The sequence below is a fragment of the Hyaena hyaena genome, unplaced genomic scaffold, assembly GCF_003009895.1.
Source record: "Hyaena hyaena isolate Hyena2069 unplaced genomic scaffold, ASM300989v1 scaffold_194, whole genome shotgun sequence".
Classification (NCBI taxonomy): domain Eukaryota; kingdom Metazoa; phylum Chordata; class Mammalia; order Carnivora; family Hyaenidae; genus Hyaena; species Hyaena hyaena.
This window is the reverse complement of record NW_024080826.1, coordinates 1,342,131-1,362,313: the sequence shown is the minus strand read 5'-3', so window position 1 is coordinate 1,362,313 and position 20,183 is coordinate 1,342,131. Positions and strand designations below refer to the sequence as shown.

Genomic DNA, 20,183 nt, shown 5'->3' with positions numbered 1-20,183 from the left:
ATCCAGTCACGACCCTGTCCTCTGGCACATCACAGATAATTCTAGAACCCTCGCTATCTTCAGAGTATTTGCCTTCCCTTTCATTGGTCATGCACTCTCACAATGGGCTCCCATAGTGGAGGGACTTGGCCGTTGGAGAGAACATTTGGGGGTACGTGAAACCTTTGTGATGGGTCTTGGATCTTATCCCAACTGGAATTTTTCACGTCCGAGGGAAACTTTGGTCTGAGGAAAATTACACTTACTGCTATTAGTGATTCAACTAATACTGAATTTGTTAAATTTTGGGTAAAGAACGTTTTAATGTCCAAATTAACATTGCCCTTCAACTAACAGTTCATTTTACAATCTAGTAAAACATAAACAAAAAACAAACAAAAAACACTATTAAAACTTTCACTTTACTGCGACATAAACAAACCTAAACCCACAAAGTTAACACATCTGATTCTCTAATACCTTCAATCACGTACCTAGACTTACACTTCTAACAATTATCTTCTTCAATTTTTTCCCTTTTTTTCTGAAAGCACTTACAAACATCTTATCCTAACCTCTTTCTTTTTTAATTAAATGGTTTTATTTATTTTTGAGAGGGCGAGAGAGAGAGAGAGAGAACACGTGCATGCACAGGAGTGAGAGGGGGCAGACAGAGAAGAGGGCGGAGGATCTGAAGCAAGCTCTGAGCTGTCATCACAGAGCCTGAAGTGGGGCTCAAATTCACAAACCATGAGATCATGAGCTGAGCTGAAGCTGGACACTTAACCAATTGAGCCACCCAGGTGTCTCCATAACCCCTTTCTTAATGCTGTTTCTTAAGCTGATGCTGCTCCTCACTGTGGCAGTGTCTGGCTGGCTTGTCTCCAAAATCCACTTCCTGTTCTCTCATTACACCCACATTCCTTCATTCTCTTGCAGCCAGGCATCAGGTGTGGCCACGTGAGCCCCTCCCACCCCGGGTGCCAGTGAAATGGATGAGTCTACATCCAGCTCCCCTTTCCTTGGCTGCAAGGGAATGCCACACAGAAGGTGGCAAATCAGTGTCAGCCTGACTCCTTTCGTGATTGTGGGGACAGAGCTGCCTTGTCCACCTGACACCCACTACTGTGACTGATATGTGAGAAAGAAAGACACTTTCTGTAGTTTATTTGAACCCACCAATGCCTGGGGGGTTATCTCTCCCTGCAACAGAGTCTGCTCTAGCTAACAGGCACATGCAGAACAGAGTTCGACTAGATTTGCACTGACAGGTTTAGGCATTCACCAAGACTTTAATGCAGTGTACACATGGCTTGGGTTGACCAGTAGGCAGTATTTCTACAAATGAGAAATCCCATACACCTGCTCTTTAGGGTAGCTGGTAATTGTTATGTTTTATAATCTCATTACAAGCTGGTGATTTTCATGACATTAGTATTTTCTCTGTATTGCTTCAATGGTTTGACCTTGGAGAAGGAGTAAGTAGGTCCTTTGCCCATGCCAGCGTTATATCAGATGTCTTTCAAGCCACTCTTAATCTTGGCAATAAAAAGAGGTCTAGTCTCAACTTTTCTGCATATTGAAATGGCAAAAGTCCTTTCCAGAAAGCTATAGTTTTTCTTTTTTTAGTGGAAACAAACATCAGATTACTTTACTCGCATGCAGGTAGTGACTGGCATCCCTCCTCAGTCATTATAGAGGGAAAGCTAGAAATGGCATATTTTTAAAAGGACAGGAGTTCACACTCATGTTTCCATTTGAACACCACACTTTCTAAGTTTTAATTGTCTTGTCCTCCCACAAAATATTTTGAACGTATTCATCCCCTTTTCTGAGCCTCTTTTACAGACGACATCCTCCTAGTAAATTTAAATATAACACATTTATGTGCTGCCATAAGAAAATGGGCATTTAAATTATAGTAAGCATCTAAAACTTCTAAAACCTAATTGGAGGCCCAATTCTTGGTTCTTGGATCAAAGGTGTGATTACTCCCCCGTTACTCTCTCAGCCTTGATATATTTCTCCACCTCTTGTTCTATAATCATTTCTTGATAAGTACAACCAGAGTCTCGATTAGGTTTCCCCCAAAATTTTCAGCAAAAGTCTCCAAATTCTCCTCGTTAAACAGGGACAAAGTTATCATGACCCATTTGTGAGGACTTCTCTGGGAATACGCACAAGACTAAAACTATGAAGTATGTTTCTAGAGATTTCAGAAACTCATTAGAAACTGAAGGGTTGCCATTTTTAAAATCACTTTTAAAATAGGAAGTCTTGTTTCTGGATTACTGAAAGGATGCTGTAGGAAGCAACTGGCCGTCTACCAAGAGTGTACGGTAGAGGTTCTCTTTTCTGATTTGCATGTTACCAGCCCAGAACAATGGGGTCTCGGAGGGAGCACAACACATCACAAAAACCAGAAAGAACACAGTGTCCTGAAGTTGGTGCTCTTGGGGGACTTCACCAGGGACATTTGTGACAAGTCAATAAAAAAAAATTTTTCTTGCTCAAAGTCATCAACTCTTTCTTTCTTTTCTCATTTAGCTTGCTAGTAACCATCAACAGGAAAATCACAGGAGGTGGCTTAGTCGGTTTAGCACCTGTCTCTTGACTCCCAATGGGTCATGATCCTAGGGTTCATGTGATCCAGCCCTGCATCAGGCTCTGGGCTGACGGTGTGGACCCTGCTAGGGATTCTCTCTCTCCCTCTCTCTTTGTCCCACCCCCATCTTCCAAAATAAATAAATAAACTTTAAAAATAAAAGAAAGAAAAATCACAAGGATGTGGACCAAACATCTTCATTTCAGGTTGAGGTCTCTATGTACCAGTGCAAAGTGTGTAGTAATAAAATGGCAACAACATGCTAACTCAGACAAGTGAATAAAATGTAAGGGGATCTCTGATATCTGATAAAATTGGGCCCAGATTGAAGATTACAATGGGAATTTAAACAACCAAAAGTACATTTCCAACATAAGGTGATTAGAAGTAGTACTATATATTTGGAATGCAATCCGTTTTCTTTAGGCCCACTTTTGAGGGTAGAAAGAAAGAGAAGTTATTAGAGCAAAGAACAAGAATCTGGCTTCTTGGCCAGCGGGCGAATGGAGATGCCTTGTTTACAGATGAAAATCTGGCCCAGAAACAAGATTCATTAATGGGGAGAGGGGAACTTGAAGCAGGAATAATTATAGAATATTATTTGGCAGAAAACCCTGTTGAACTGCTTACCCTCTGTGGTGACCATCTTTTTCACATACAGTAATTGAGAAATGAAGGAAATTTCAATCTTGTACTTAAGTCTCATGTTTAAGAAGATCTGAATAGTAGTGAGGAATATCTTCACGCCACATTCTGCTTACGTATTGTAAATCTTAATGAAACAAGTTTCAAATATTTCACAAAAACAAGTGGCAGGACTCAATGGGCAGGGCCCCCTGAGTGGAGTTTGAGAAGCGTTGCCCAGGGCAAATCAAAGACTTGGAATTTAAGGGCTCTTCTGTGTGGAAGCACACATATGCCCTGGCCATCACTGCTATTCTTACGGGAAGATGGAGAGGCAGGCGTGATGCTCATGCCACTCACAGGAAAAGACAGCTACTGGACTGATCCCATTATCACACCACCGGAGATGGATTCGCCCAGGGTAGTACGTTGTCCAGTGTAAGAAACCCAACAAAACAAGAAGCATTCATAACATCGAAGTATGAAAAATACTGGGAGTTCAGTCATTTGCCACCAGACTTTCTGGTGTAACTCTCGTTTCTTCCTGAATGAGAACTTGAGTTAGTAGCCAAGTCAACCCGGAATTTGTATCTATTGTTACAGAAACAGACCTCGAGCAGCATGAGAATGACCTGGGTTAGTGGATTTGGTCATGGCTCGGATTAGAAGATACATGATGTTTCTGTCCTCCTTCCAAGTATAACCCACTGTCCCTGGTATATCCTCCTCCATAAAGAAGGTCCTGTGATGTCATATAACCTAACTGCACATGCTGCCTTTGACCTCAAAGCTTCCAAGGGTTTGCACCTTGTGACTGCCTGTCGTTTCTCACTCTTCTGACCCAGATAATTTTCCCTTTGGGACAATCAGTAAATAATGCAAGTGTACCCAACATGGATACACTCAAAATTCAAAGTAGGGGTTTCCAGCATTGTCTCTCCACTGGATACCAAAGCATGACAAACTCCATGTATACTTGGGTGCACACACATTCCCACCCACACTCTGCTCTTTCAATGGGCATCTGAAGAGGCTAAGCCTCTTTCTTGATTTTCTTATTTATCTTTCTTTCCTGGCTGTGGTCTATATATTTTCAATTTCTTTCATCTTTTTCAAAGTGATGTTCAGGCTTTTGATGAAGCATTTTTCCCCTAACACTCTTCCTTTGATTTATGTCCATGCCTTTAATTTTTCTGTAGCCTGTAACTTCTATTAAGAAGATATTTCTGGCATAAAAAGTAATTCCTACTGGCAACAGACTTGAAAAGATTTTAGAACTCCTCACTGAGTTTGATGAAATGTGAATAAAAATTAAAGGTTCATTTTCCTCCACTTAGAAATCTGGCTCTTCTATAAATATAAGGCAATCAGCTGCCATCAGGTGGCTTCCAGAAAAACTTCCATATTTATTAAATGTTTCAGAAATGTGAGAGCCAATCCTGAGAAATACTCTAGAGGAGCGTGGTTAAAGATGGATGGAATTTTTTGGTCTGGCTAATGTTCTACTTTTTGATAATTTCTTTTCATATTTAACTCCCACTCTGCCAAGACTTCACAAGCTTCCTGTTACTGTAGGAAACTATGTGAGTTTTACTTCATTTTCGAATGGTGGCCCACATCAGCTTTCACTAGATAAGCCATGAAATGCAGAGCAGTAGGGGCTGAAGTGGGCTGTGAATAATAGATCATGTCTTCACCAGAATTTACACTCTAAAGTACCTATACCTAAATCCAAAATGAGCCAAAAGGAATAAAGATGGTTTGAGCCAGGACTACGAATCCATGCCACACACGTGTATCCCTGTGGACCACAGAACCTTAATTTCTAGACCGTGAGTATTATCGTTGACTGGTCCCTTCCCTCCTGGTGGTCTGCCTAGGGCTTCACTCTGGGTCTGATTCTATATAAGGAAACTCATCAGAACCACACATGGACAACTTCTGGCCATAGGGTCAACCTTCAGGTATAAGGAGAGCAGAGGGGCTATGTTCACCCTTGAAGTTGGGCAGGCAGTTCTGAGTTATGGAAGCTTAGATCCTCATAAGCCACTCACTGGACTCTCTTGCTGGGGTTGGTTCCCCAGGCATGTTGCTTTTCACTCTCTCTGGGGTGGCAATGTGTAGCCTCGTAAGCCTACGGTGTTGATAGGATCAGGGAAGAGATGCTGGCTCTGCTTCTCTCACCCAACCAGCTGGAGACATCACACAGACAAAATTGGGCACCTCCTATATGTTGATGTGAGAAAGTATTGTGGCTACCATGTTGTAGGGACTTAGACTCATGATTATGGAATTCATATACTTTAAAAAATCTTTTATGCTTATTTATTTCTGAGAGAGAGAGAGAGAGAGAATGAGAGAGAGCGAGCACTCAAGTGGGAGAGGGGCAGAGAAAAGGAAAGAGAATCCCATACAGGCTCCAAACCACCAGTGCAGAGCCTGATGCAGGGCTCGAGCTCACATACCCTGAGATCGTGACCTGAAGCAAAATAAAGAGTCAGACGCTTACACGACTGTGCCATCCAGGTGCCCCAGCATTCACACACTCTAAAATCTGTCCCTGTTTTGATGTCACCATGTATACCATGTCTTACCCTCGATCCAAATCCGTATGATCTCCATCACATAGTTTTAAAGCATCAAATGTTCTAACATGTCCAAGGGCTCAATTCCTAGTAAGATTCTCATACATGCCCAATACACTTTCCAACCCTGAAGGAGACATTAATTTTATATATTAAATCTCTATTTTAATTGATTCCAGTGTCTCTTTTGATAAGACTATGTTTGATAAGACCATGATCAATGACTATGAAGATTTAGATGTCCTTTGTTATGTTTGCTCTTTTGTTTCTTCTACTTCAAAACAGTCCGAGGTATCCTTCAGTGATGTTCCTTTAGCGGTACTTCTATATCCTTGTGAGGTTAAATGGTGTCATGATTTCCATTGGGTCTACTGTCAGTGCAGTGTCCTGCCATGTCAGGATAGCTTGATCTCCAGCTAGTCCACGCTTTGTCCTCTGTTGTCAAGATAGTGGCTCATCCCATTAAACATCCCGGCTGTATTATGTTTTGTTGTCTCTCTCTTTATTTTTACACTCAATTTACAATAAGATTGGGTCATCATAAATTAAAATGGTTGTTAAAAATTTGTAACTAGGGGCGCCTGGGTGGCTTAGTCGGTTAAGCGTCTGACTTTTGCTTGGGTCATGATCTCGTGGTTTGTGGGTTCGAGCCCCGCGTCGGGCTCTGTGCTGACTGCCAGCTCAGAGCCTGGAGCCTGTTTCAGTCTGTGACTCCCTCTCTCTCTGACCCTCCCCTGCTCACACTGTATCTCTCTCTCTCTCTCTCCTAGAAATAAATAAAAAACATTAAAAAAATAAACATTAAAAATTAAAAAAAAATTTGTAACTGCAATACATGGTCATCTCCTCTAAGTCTCTTTAGTTTGAGATATTTATTAAGGATTAAGTTTGAGGACCACGCTGTTAGACCACTGAATAGTATTTATCAGAACAATTATGGGTACATTTTTGTGACTTTTCTGCATATTATATTTCTTTATTAATTTTTTTTTAAACTTGGTTGATTTGCCTGTCTCCTTCAGTCCATCGGGAATATCTATTGTCTCTGTGCCCAGTAAAGGTCTTGTTTTTTCAGGGCACCTGGGTGGCTCAGTGGGTTAAGCATCTGACTCTTGATTTCGGCTCAGGTCATGATCTCATGGTTTGTGAGTTTGAGCCTTGCATCAGGCTCTGTGCTGACAGTATGGAGCCTGCTTGAGATTCTCTCTCCCTCTCTCTGCCCCTCTCGTGTTCTCTACCTCTCAAAATAAATAAATAAACTTAAATTTTTTTTAAAATTTTTTAATGAATAAAAAAAGTCTCAGTTTTTCATAATCACTAGTCTGGCCATTTTTTGTTTTCCTTTGGTGGATAGAGTCTCTTCCTTTACCCCCTTCTGTTTGCATTTTGGAGGCTGTTTGGTGTGGCCCTTATCTGTGGCTGGTCTCCTTGTGTGTGGCCTGTTACTCTGTCTCACAAGGCCACTTTCCATGTGACAGATGTTCCCATTATTCAAGTGCAGTAGAAGTCTGTCATTTCCCCAGCCAATGGCATTCTCCTTAACCTCACTAGATTCTCAGCTCTGTCATGTCCAGGCTTTTAAGAATCTCAATGTAGGGATTTATCTTGGTTTGTGTTGATTGGAATATGATTGCATCCCACTTATACTTTTAATTTTATGTATATTTTTTCATTTTATCTTTTTTTCATCGTGATCAGTGCACTCTTTAATCCCCATCCTGTACTTCCCTATCCTCCACCCACCGCCCCTCTGGTGACCATCAGTTTGACCTCTGTAGTTAAGAATCCCTTTCTTGGGGTGCCTGGGTGGCTCAGTCAGTTAAGCATCTGACTTTGGCTCGGGTCATGACCTCATGGTTAGTGGGTTCGAGCCCCATGTCAGGCTCTTTGCTGACAGCTATCTCAAAGCCTGGAGCCTGTCTTCGGATTCTGTGTCTCCCTCTCTCTCTGACCCTCCCCTCCCCTGCTCATGCTGTCTCTATCTCTCTCTCAAAAATAAATAAAACACTAAAAAAATTAAAAAAAAAAAAGAATCCTTTTCTTGGTTTGCTAACTTTCTTTTTTATTTTTCATTTCTCATTTGTTTTGTTTCTTAAATTCCACATATAAGTGAGATCATATGGTATTTGTGTTTCCCTGACTAACTTATTTCTCATAGCATTATACTCTCTTATATTTTGTATATAATACATATTCCCCTAGGTTTTTAGTGCTTTGAGTAGTTTATTAAGGTAGGGTTGGGGCTCCTGGGTGGATCAGTCAATTAAGCATCTGACTTCGGCTCAGGTCATGATCTCACAGTTTGTGAGTTCGAGCCCCACGTTGGGCTGACAACTCAGAGCCCCGTGCCTACTTTGGATTCTGTCTCTCTCAACCTTCCCTCACTCACACTCTGTGTGTGTCTCTCTCTGTGTCTCTGCCTCTCAAAAATAAATAAACATTAAAAATTTAAAAAAGGAGGACTTGAGTGCTTCAATCAGTGTGGCTGTTTCCTGGAGAGGTTCCACCTTTGTGTGTGTTTTAATGAGAGCATCATCCACACATAAGTCAGATCATAATTTATATTCTATGTGTGACTCAGCGTGGGTCCACGCTCTCCTTCCCAACCTCACAGGTTATTACTTGTCTCTCTGTGGTCTTCCCAAGCTTTCGCTGTTTAGCTGTTGTCTAGAGTTAGCCAACTGTTTCCCCACCCTGTAAACAAGCATCTCAGTAAGGAATGTAACACACCTGAGACCTGCCTTTTATTTGATTTTGATCTGTCGTCTGATGTGAACCCTTCTGATACATTCAGTTCTCTTCTGTACCTTCTGAGATTCTGACCTTACCCCAGATCAGTGTATAGAAGTTGGCCCTGTCATCCACACCCTTGTCTCTGTGTGTTTTGAGGAGATGCAAATACAACAGCCCTCATGTCTTGATGTTGAAGATACTGTAGCCACCGCACACAGACACTGAGAGTCACAATTCATGAACACGAATATTCTGCATTAGAGCGTCAGAGAGAGAGGGAGACTAGAATCTGAGGCAGGCTCCAGGCTCTGAGCTGTCAGCACAGAGCCCGACGCAGGGCTTGAACCCACGAACTGTGAGATTATGACCTAAGCCAAAGTTGGATGCTTAACCAACTGAGCCACCCAGGCACACCACTGAATTATTCATCAGCATTTAAATGCATGTTTACTTAAATTATAAGTAATTTAAGTAAATTATAAAATAATTGCTTGTTTTCTTTCCTGCTGTTACTCATATTTCACATCTAATTTTGAGATCCCTTTTTAGTTTCACTAGCATGCAGTTTACAAATTGGTTCCTAAGACTTGGATTTACTGTACATCCTGAGGAATTGCTATTGTTCTTTGTCCTGAAAGATGGCTTCACTGCTCAGAAAATCTAACTTCCAAAATATTTACTGCCAGAACTTTGAAGAGTTTTCATTACCTCTTCTTTTAGAAATTCATTTTTTTGTAGTATAAGAGCAACATGAGAATACAATCGTTGTATAAAAATTCTACTCCTGTCCTTACTGATCTTTCCTCAATTCTCGCTGTAACCCATGCTGATTAGGTTACTTCCGTTTGTCAGATAGAATGACTCTTCTGTGGGCTCTGTGTCCAGATCATTTCCCAGGGCATTTATGAATATGATCATTCACTTGTCCACTCAGTCAGTATGTATTAATGTGCGTTTAGTATGTGCCTGTTACTGTGTTGGGCATGGGGGGTATATCGGTGAACCCACACAGCACGCACCGACAGGTCAGGGCAGTACATACTAAATCCTTATGCACACACAAAGTCTAAAATATCTCGAAGTGACAAGAGCTATGATGAAAATTAAAGCATAAAGAGGGGAAGAGGGGAAAGAGTCATGGAGGGTCTTGTTTTTTTTTTATTTTTTTATTTTTTAAATGTTTTTTAAAAATTTATTTCTAGGAGAGAGAGAGAGAGAGAGATACAGCATGAGCAAGGGAGGGTCAGAGAGAGAGGGAGTCACGGACCGAAACAGGCTCCAGGCTCCGAGCTGGCAGTCAGCACAGAGCCCGATGAGGGGCTCGAACCCACGAACCGCGAGATCATGACCTAAGCGAAAGTCGGACGCTTAACCGACTAAGCCACCCAGGCGCCCCTTATTTTTATTTTTTAAAGTTTATTAATTTTTGACAGAGAGAGAGCAAGAGTGGGAGCATGAGTGTGGGAGGAGTAGAGAGAGAGGGAGAGAGAGAGAATTACAAGCAGGCTCCATGCTATCAGCACAGAGCCGGATGTGGAGCCTGAACTCACAAACCATGAGATCATGACCTGAGTGGAAGTAACGCTCAACTAACTGAGCCTCCAAGGGCCCTCCATGGAGGGTCTTACTTTAGATGAAGCCATCAGAAAAGGCAGTTCAGAGGGAGAACCCAGATGTTTCTGAGAGTGTAGTTCTGCTCGGGCTCGATTGCAAAGGGCCTGGTGGAATCACCCAAAGGTAAGAGCGGATGCAGAAGAGACGGGAAGGGCTGGACCCCGGGCGACACTATCATTTAAGGGCTGGGAGAAACTGGATCTGGCAAAGGAGGCTGAGGAACGGCTGTGGGTGTAGGAAGAAAATTAGTGGCGGGGCACCAGGGAGACAGAGCTGGGGGCCCAGTGCGGGTGGGATGCGAGGCCGGCTTCCGGGAGAAGGGGTGAGATGGCAGTAAAGACAGTGGGGACTCAGTGATGAGAAAGCATTGCTGCACGTGGGGGGCGCAGCGGACCAGCCTGAGGGGCAGGCTCTTAAGTCTAGATGAGAATAGATTAGCATATATAATTACCGTGCGCGCGCACGCACACACACACACACACACGCACACACGCACACACACGCTTTTTCTCTCCTCCTGCATTCAGCAGCAGCCCTTCCCAGGCCCCTCGGCTGGCGGACCAGCTCAGCGGCCCCTGCCCCCGCCTGCGGTCCGTTTCGGCCGGGTTTGCTGCCCTCTCATGAACTCTGCACCATGTCTGTCCCTGACTTTTCTGGAACTTTGACCCTAGTCAGCTTCCCAAGGTTTTCCATGAGGTCACTGAGTCTGTAACATCCTTGGATTTACCCCCTTTGGGCTAACATTACCCAGAGCAGATTTTGTTTCGCTGCAAACTATATGCAGGTGTCTGAGTATTTTTGTATGTCACCTGGGTGTGACCGTGCAGGGCTTTGCCAAGTTTAATATTCAGGAGGGGGTGGTCACGCAGTACACCTGGTCTCCCAGATGGCCGTATCTTTCACCATCCGCCAACCGGGTGCTAGTGTTTCCCCTGCTCCGGGGTGGGGGTGAGGGTGGGGGCGTCCCCACACTTCCTGGCTGGCCTTGTAGTCTACCTGCTCTGATGGGTGTAAACTGGCATCTCACTGTGGTTTTTATTGGCCCGACTGAGTAAAAATGGGGTTAGGAGTCTTTTGATTTCTTTCTAGGTCATTCATGTTTACTTTAAGTGAAACCTTTGTTCAGGTTTGTGCAACTCTTTTGGGACTGTTTCTCTTTTCGTTACCGATTCATATAAGCTCTGATTTATTTATTTTTGGGTTACAGAGTCCCAAACATCTCCTACCCTGTTGTGACTTTTCCTTTTCATATTCTTTATTGTGTTATGCTAAGAACATAAGTTTTGAATCAGATTTAATCAACTGCATAAATAGCTTATTATCAGTATCTTGCTTAAGACATTCTTTCTTACTCTGATATCACTAAGGTATTTCCCTTATAGTTTTTACTAAATGTTCCTTTTTAAATATTTTACCAAATGAGTCTTTAACAACTAGAATTGTGGCTTTTCTTTTTTTTTTTGTCTTTTCCTTTTTCCTTCTCCTTTGTAAGCTATAACACCTGTATTTATGTTCTTTGGTGCTCATCTTTGAAATTATACTTAACAAGTAATCAATTATAATTAAGATAATAAAAATAATTATAAAATAATAAAATTAAAAACTAATCGGCATCTTAACCCTTTTTCTAAATTAGAAGAACATTAGAGAAAATTGACTCCAACTCCTTCCACATGTACATACTATTTTAAGTTCTATATTGTTCTATTCCCATAGATTAGACATCATCATTATTATTTCTGTTATTTTATACAAACAAAACTTAAATGTACTATAGGCAAGGGGCTCACTTCCTAAGTGGAAAGTCACTGTCTTCAATAGCAAATCTATTTCAGTGTCTCTTGACACAGTCCTTAGGGATTCCATGTGGCTGTCAAGAGGTCTGTTTCTAGTACAAGTTTCTCTATTTTGGGGGGTCCGAATTTACCAGCATCCGCAGTCTCAGCCAGCCCTGAAATCAATCTGCCTTACTTAACCATGACTTCCTTCCTCAAAGGGTATCACGCAGGAACTGTATGGCCACTTGTCACATTGCTATCTATATTGCTGCTATTTCGGACATTCAGGTCACAGTCACTCACACACATGACTTCTGAGGGTATGAAACAAAATTCTCCCTCTCATTTAAGGTGGATGTTTAGCACTCATTTTAAAACTGTGATTTGAAATATTTTGCATCTTAAATCTGGTGACCTTTCGTTTTTTAAGTTTACTTATATTGAGAGAGATTGTGGGCAGAGGAGGAGCAGAGAGCAAGAGAGAGAGAGATAATCCCAAGCAGGCTCCAGACTGATGCTGTGGATCCCGATTCGGGGTTCAAACCCACCAGCTGTGAGACCATGACCTGAGCCAAAATTAAGAGTTGGATGCTTAACCGGCTGAGCCCCCCAGGCACCCCCAAATCTGGCTTCTTTAAATTCAAGCACAACACTTTGGGTTTTCTTACCCAAGAGTTATTATTCTTCTCAATTAATTCATAATTAAACCTTCATTCTTTAATCATAAAGAAGATTGCTTTCTCAAGGTCAAGCATGAAATCATATTCTATGTGTTTCCATGACTTCATTTGTTTGACAGAATCACGCTGACAAGCAGATCACAGTGAGACCGTGAAAATCAGGGTTGGGGGAGATCAGGCACATTCCGATGTATGTACATCGGAAGTTAACAGTCAGACTTCCCATCAGAAAAAGTACAGTGAGCTCTTAAAGTGTATGTCCTGGAGACACCCTCAGAATTCTTAACTTGATGCTGCCTGTAAATAAACCACGGTCATGTATTATATGCTTCACCTGCACTGAATTTCTGTCAGCTAGTGCGTATCCATATTATTTATGTAGACAACATTCATTGTTTTATTGGTTAGTTACCATCAAATGGTAATAAATATGTTAAGACCTTATATATGCAGCTATTTGATTTTCCCTTTAATGTGGCCACACACTCAGTGCACCATATAATCATATATCAACTCAATTTCATTCCCGGAATGGAAAAGAGTCCTCAATGGTCGTGATGCCTGTGCTGGTTCATCTGGACATTTTTTTAAGTTCCTGGAACTTGACACTGCCTGGCAATAAATGTGCATAAACAAAGATGATTTTTGATAGCCCTTTATGAACACTGAAGATCACTTAAAGGAAACTCAAGTCTGCCATGGTCTTCTATTATTTTACTAGAGTGTAAGAATCAGGCTTCAATAGAGAAAACCATGATTGTGCAGCCCCATATAATCACCAGTTGATGGTTTAATGAGATGAAGAGACTTTGGCACAAATTGGTTACCGTGATAAAATTGCCCAGAAAAACAGAATAACAGTAGAGCTTACATTTGCTCATACACATTACCTTTCTTATAAGTAAGACCTCTTTTTTTTTTTTCCAGATAACCTTAGAAGTTAGATCCTATTATTTTTATTATTTTTCATGTCAGGAAAAAGTGATGGAGAGCCAAGGTCATAAAACCAGGAAGGGGAGGAGATGGGACCTGACCCCAGAGGGGAGTCCTGGCTCTGTGGATGGATGTGCAAAAGGTTTTCCCCAAGATGGCCAAGAAATACATGTTCGTGACCAAAGGCGTCTCAACTGAGTGGCACAGTCAACGTGATAAGATTTAAAAAGAAAAGAAAAATCTCTCTTTTAAGAAGCATGGAAGGGCACCTGGGGGGATCAGTTGGTTAATTATCCAACTCTTGATTTCAGCTCATGTCATGATCTCATGGATCGTGATTGAGCCCCAAGTTGGCCTCTGTGCTAACAGTATGGAGCCTGCTTGAGATTCTCTCCCCCGACCCCGTCTCAAGATAAATACACATTAAAAAGAAGCTTTTTAAAAAGAAGCATGGAGAAATTTCTTGATTTCTCATACGTACTTCTAATGACCTAGTTTTACATAGTAAGGAAAGAGAAAATCGAAGACGTTTGCAAGGTGGTGTGTTGATGGAGTAGGATAGCTCCGAAACGAAAATGACGAAATAGTCAATATGACAAATGTCATTGAGAGTCAAAATGAGAATGGGGCAGGGGCTTCTGTGCTCAGCAACATGGGCATCACTCTTAACCAGAGGAGAGGAATGTCAGCGTGTGGGGAGAATGGGAGCCACAGGGGTGGGGGGGGGTGCGGAGACAGTGAGCATCAGGGAAGGACGGGAGGTGCTCTGGGCACACGTGTCTCCTGAGAGCTGGTGAACCAGCAGGGGCAGAGGACCGGGCTGTCGGCCAGTCGGGACCTTCAGGAAGGCATCTGAGGGTGACAAATGCTAAAATCTCACTCTGCTTTCAATTGCCAAGTGGCCCTTCGGTAACAATGAAGAGGCAATTTATGTTTAAGTCTTCTAAGTATGATAAAAAAAATTCTAAAGTTATAATATAATTTCAGTTCCAGAAACAAGGAGAGAACAGAGCAGGAAAGAAAAAAATAAACGTATTTGAAGTAATATGGACAGCAACTTCCCAAAATTAAAGACAGGCATCACAACACAGATCCAGCAAGTTCCAAGAGCACTGAGCAGAGTAGGTGAATAAAAATATATTTATACAAATAAGCAAATACATATATACGGAGATATATATGTTAAATATTTATTTAAAGTTTATACGTAGGTCCATCCCACTCCAATTGCACAGAATCAGATATAAACAGCAAGAGTCGAAGAAAGCCAGATGGAAAAAAGAAAGCTTAACTTGTAGAGAAGAAAGGAAAATAATTACATCATGCTTTTCATCAGAAACCATGCAAATGAGAGAGTAGAATGAAATATTCAAAATCTTAAAATGTCACCAACGTACAATTCTATGTCCTCCCAAATTTCCCTTCCAACATGAAGGAGAAATAAAGACTTTCTCAGACAAACAATAATTTAGGAACTTCAATGAATTTAACCTCTTTTTTCAAGAAATTCAGACAGAAGGAAAATAATCTAGTTCGGAAACTCAGCTCTCTGTAAAGGCAGGCATCAGAGCATGAATAAATGAAGGCCAAATATGATGTTTCATTTACCTTGATTAATTGATCTGAAACGAAGTCGTTTGGTTAAAGTCCCCACAGTAGCAATGTATTAGGTGGTGACAGCACAGAGATGAGTGACATAGGCCACTGGAGACGAGGAGTGAGTGGGTCCTTCACGAGGTACCTCATGCATGTGTAGCGGTGTAGTGTTATTTGAAGGTGATTTAAATTACTTAAAAATGCAATTTCCTATGTTCTGAGGCAAAACCATTAATATTAATTTTACAGAAGTATATTTGGTATAGTAAGCGGGGGTGGGGGTGGAATCCTATGAAATCTCTGTTAGAGTCAGAAAAGGCAGATCCAGGGAGAAACAAAAAGTAAGTACAGCAAATAGGAGATAATTCCAGCAACGGTGAACATTAACCCAAGTACGCCAGGTGTCACTTTCGATGTTAATGGTGTAAATACACCATCAAGAGACACAGGTTGGCTGAGTGGACTAGAAACAAGACAACAACAGCAAAATCAACAAACCAAGAAAACAAGGCCCAACTGTGTTTTCTGCAAGGCACCAACTTTAAATATCTAGACTCCGTTTTCAATGTAAAGGGGCGGAGGCAGAGAAAGAACGGGAGTGACGATCTTGACTCAGGTAAAGCAAACTTTCAGAACAAGGAAGATTATCAAGAGTCGATTCTCCAAAAAAAAAAAAAAAACAAAACATACAAGTTATGATTTTTTAGGAGCCTAACAAGAGAATAGCAGCATGCATAAGGCAAGCCCAGACAGAATTGAAGGAGATAAGGGCAAATCCACTCTCAGAGTCGAGGTTGTAAATATCCCTTGTTGTTAAGGGAGGCATGAAGCTGGCAGAGCATTGGTGAGGATCCAGGTGACCAGAACGCCGCTGTCACTAACGTGATCTCGTTGACCAAATGGTCCACCCAACCGAGGTGGGACACGCATTCTTCTCAGGTTCACGTGGAACACGAACCATAGCTGTGGACCGCCTTCTGGCCATAAAACCCCGTCTCAACATGCCTGAAAGCATAGAAATTATGTTCTTGGAACATAGAGGAATTAAACCGCAATTAAAATCAGAAACTAGCTAAAATAACCGGAGGTTAAAACCCTACTTCTAAATAAAAGGTGGGTCAAAGAAGTCTCTAAAAAAATTTAAGCATATTTTGAACTAGATGAAAATAACAATAGAATTTGTCAAAATGTGTGGGAGCCATGAAGACAGCTTTCCAAGGGCAGCACAGAGCACAGCTCACAAGCATTAGGAAAAAAGAAAGACATGAAATCCATAGCCTGAGATGTCACCTAAATAAACTACAGAAAAAAAGAGCAATTTAAGCCAAAGCAAGGAAGAGAAAATCAATTTTTTTAAATGTCAATTTTTGAGAGAAAGAGGGAGAAAGAATCCCAAGCATGCTCTGCACGGATGCAGTGCTTGAACTCATGAACTCTGAGATCATGACCTGAGCCGAAATCAAGAGTTGAAGGCTTAATCGACTGAGCCACCCAGCTGCCCGGAAAATCTATTTTTAAGGTTAGGTTGGATATCAATGAAATTAAAAACAGGAAAGCAATAGACTAAGAGGGCAAAAGCAATAAACTCCTTCCAGCTTTGGATGTAGGGATGGGGTAGGAGACCCATATGCTTGGATTTGTTAAGTGTTGTTCATGTGAATACCCATTACCACAGAAACCCAAGTACTGGAGGCCAGAATACGGTTCCCTGTGGTTCGAGTATGTGGCCCAGGGTTAGTGTGGCAGAGATTCGGACGGGCTTGGTTTCAAATCCCCTGTCATCTGTTCCCTGATTTGGGGTAATTATTTCATTTCTGTGAGCTACAATTTCCTTCCTGCCAAAAATAGATAATACATTACACTATTGTTTTGTTCTGAGAATCACATGCAGGAACATAAAGGCTTGAACTACAGATTAATAAATAGTATTTTGAAAAAAACAATTTCTTGGGGTGCCTGGGTGGCTCAGTCGGTTAGGCATCCGACTTTGGCTCAGGTCATGATCTCACAGTTCGTGGGTTTGAGCCCCACATCGGGCTCTGTGCTGACAGCCAGCTCAGAGCCTGGAGCCTGCTTCAGATTCTGTGTCTCCCTCTCTCTCTGACCCTCCCTTGCTCACACTCTGTCTTTCTCTTTCTTGAAAATAACTAAACATTAAAAAAAAAAGGAAAAAGCCATTGCTATCTTGAATCCAGAAACAACAAAACACAGTTCTAGAAAGAGAAAAGTTCTGATTTTCGTGTTTGCTTTTGCTTGGTTCTTTGCAGGAATATAAAGCAGAGGAGAGCGTTCCGAGCCTTTCCGGGCCGATCGCTAGTGATGCGGGGGCACCCATCCAAGTGTGAACTTACCACGTTGTCACGGACGACATGTGTTTTAAGTTTGAAAGGAAGGGACATGTAACTCTTCTGATATTTTAGGATCTCTCTGTGGGTGGATATATGTGAAGGAAAGTGGGCGAAGAGACTGTGCTGAAGAACAGAGGGACTATGAAGTCACCCTCTAAAGAACAGGGTCTCTTAGGGGCTGCAGAAATCAGCTGTGAAGGAAGAGGAGTGGCCGAGGGTCCCCAGGTGGAAGACTCACACCTTGGAAAAGCCAAGGGTATGGCTATAATATCTCGAAAAGAAGGAATCTCTTTGTATACCCATGCAAATATTCATCCAAATGACATATATTTGTCATCTGTCACCTCTGTGCCAGGCACAGCTCTGGACAATACACTGACGTGACCATATGTTGTGCCCAAAGCTGTCAGGTGTCTGGCATTCAGGCTGCTCAGAAGGTCCACAAAGAAGTGAACAATCTCAAAGGGCTGAGCGCCACTAAGAGAAAGCTGTTTTCTAGGGTCAAGGCTGATACAGGGGTGTCTTAACTGCACAGGAGGGTGGGGAGGTGTGTGAGCTTCAGGGGCAGGGCACAGGTCAGTAGCCCTTCAAGGACTGGGCCCAAGGGCCACAGCTGAAAGACCAACCTTCTCCCAGACCCGGGTCCGGCCTCACGCTAACCATCCGGTCTCTTGTCTCTGGGAGCTCTGTGGGGCCGGTTTACAGAAGATGAGGAAGACGAGTTATTGTGCAGCGGGGATGGCGGAGGATGGCAAGACAGCCCTGTTCTTGCATGTTATGAGGTCCAAGGTCATTCCATAACGTTCATGACCCTTCTGTAGGAATCTGGACAGCCCTTGCTCATGCCGCTCTGCGTAGCTGGACATGGTTCCTGACATGCTAGACAGTCACTAGAGCCAGGAGTCTTGGGCAGGCAAACCCCACCCAAAACACGAAGCCCCACCAAGCTGGTCCACCTGTCCGTGGGATACAGGGCTTCAGAACAGCATCACCTAGAGAGACTTTGGAAGTGTATTTTCCACACGGCATCTGTGGACAAGGGCAGTCCCCACTGGAGGGGAATGTCCTTTCTGGTTCTCTCATCTGCCCTTGAGAGCCATGTCAGAGTGAACCTGCCCTGGGAGACGGAGCACATCCAGGAGCCAGCTGTCCAGGCAGAGGATCGCGCGGACTGTGGCTTCTGCCCCCAAGGTGAACGGCACCTGCAGACCCTACCCCCGCGGCTCCTTGTCTGTCCCACTATCTACCCTCCCCAGAAGGCAGTAAGCCCCTTAATGAACATAGAGCCTCTCTCTGTCTCAAAAAATATTAACTTCTCAGTTAAATTAAATATTCTCAAATTTATGGCTCAGTTGGTTCAGTGCCTGACTTTGGCTCAGATCATGATCTCATGATTCGTGGGTTTGAGCCCCACGTCGGGCTCTGTGCTGACATTTTGGAGCCTAGAGCTGCTTCGGATTCTGTCTCCCTCTCTCTCTGCCCCTCCCCTGCTCACACTCTGTCTGTCTCTCTCTCAAAAATAAATAAAATATTTAAAAAAAAATCTGTATTAGAAACAGTGCCAGGGCTACAAAAATGACAGTGTACGATTCCCTTCCTAGCATGGGAGGTATTTCTATACACAAATAATAAAAATCATGCAAAATTTTTTTACTGTAATTATACAGGTGTGAAGAATTATGTTGGCTTCAAGGACAGAACGACTTTAGCCTGGAGGAGTGAGAGAAGGCTTCTGGGCGACGCAGCCACCTGGCATCTCCACTGACCCCGTCCTTATTTCCTCCCCGTGCCCGTATCCAGCCCCACCCCCACCTCCCAACTTGGAGCCGCCATCACTACAGATAAAAATCCTGGAGCCAAGCCATGTCGGTAACACCTGAGCTGCAACTTGAACCACACGGAACGTCCCGGGTGGTCACGCAGGGAAAAGTACTGCAAAGGCTATGATCCTTTGTACCGTGCAAGGGCGACACAAAGGGGTAACAGGGCAACTGTGAGTCATTACCTTTTTCATTATGACTGGAGTGAGATAAAGTCCAGAATCGACACTGGAAATGTAGTCGGGTGACAGGTGGGTAGGTTCCTTTCTGCTGTGAATGATACGAAAGGGTCACATTCTACGTACAGAGTTTTGGAAAACTCACGTCACATATCCCAACCCCCCCTCCACTGGGCCTGTGATAAGAGCCACTGATACTTATTGTTCTAGGGATCGCTAGGGTCAATTGATGACAATTTATCATTCCCTGGAGTAAGCAGCTCTGGTCAAAACATACTCTGGGAAGGAATCAGAAGCATTATTCTCCTCACCCTAAATCACACACAACAGTTCCCTTCTTTGGCTCGCCAAGGTATGACATTCTATTAAGTAGAGCCAGTCCTTTATGACTTCACTGTATTTCGAAATGTTCCCTCAATGTCTTGAGGGCCAACAGATCATGATTAGCTGGAGCCTGAGTGGAGAGATCGGCAAACCCTGAAGGAAGGCAGGCCTCGGAAAGTCCCGTGGAGGAACAAAACAGAGTCGGTGAGGCCATTCTTCACTGTGGCTGATGGCGAGATTTAATTACTTGTGCTTGTGCTGGGAACAGTGTGTGTGCACTGAAAACATCGCTATTTAGTAGCACTTTGTGGGCCACCCTTATGCCACAGCAGAGTACAGCTGCGGTGAACACAGTGGTAATGACCCTTGAACACGCCGTGCCCTT

The 20,183-nt window shown here is 42.8% G+C and overlaps 1 long non-coding RNA gene across 2 annotated transcripts in view; it reads right to left on the bottom strand.

The window, feature by feature from the left end:
• The window catches only part of LOC120237972, a 28,159-nt gene extending 8,341 nt beyond the window's left edge, over nt 1–19,818 (bottom strand). The window contains exons 1-2 of one of the 2 annotated variants that reach the window (XR_005530099.1): nt 19,786–19,818; nt 19,481–19,562 (exon numbers count right to left, since the gene is read on the bottom strand). This is a non-coding gene — a long non-coding RNA (uncharacterized LOC120237972). Of the gene's footprint in view, nt 1–19,480; nt 19,566–19,785 lie in introns of both variants that reach the window. The other variant, XR_005530098.1, reaches the window with a different exon arrangement.
• Between the last annotated feature and the right edge of the window lie 365 nt (nt 19,819–20,183).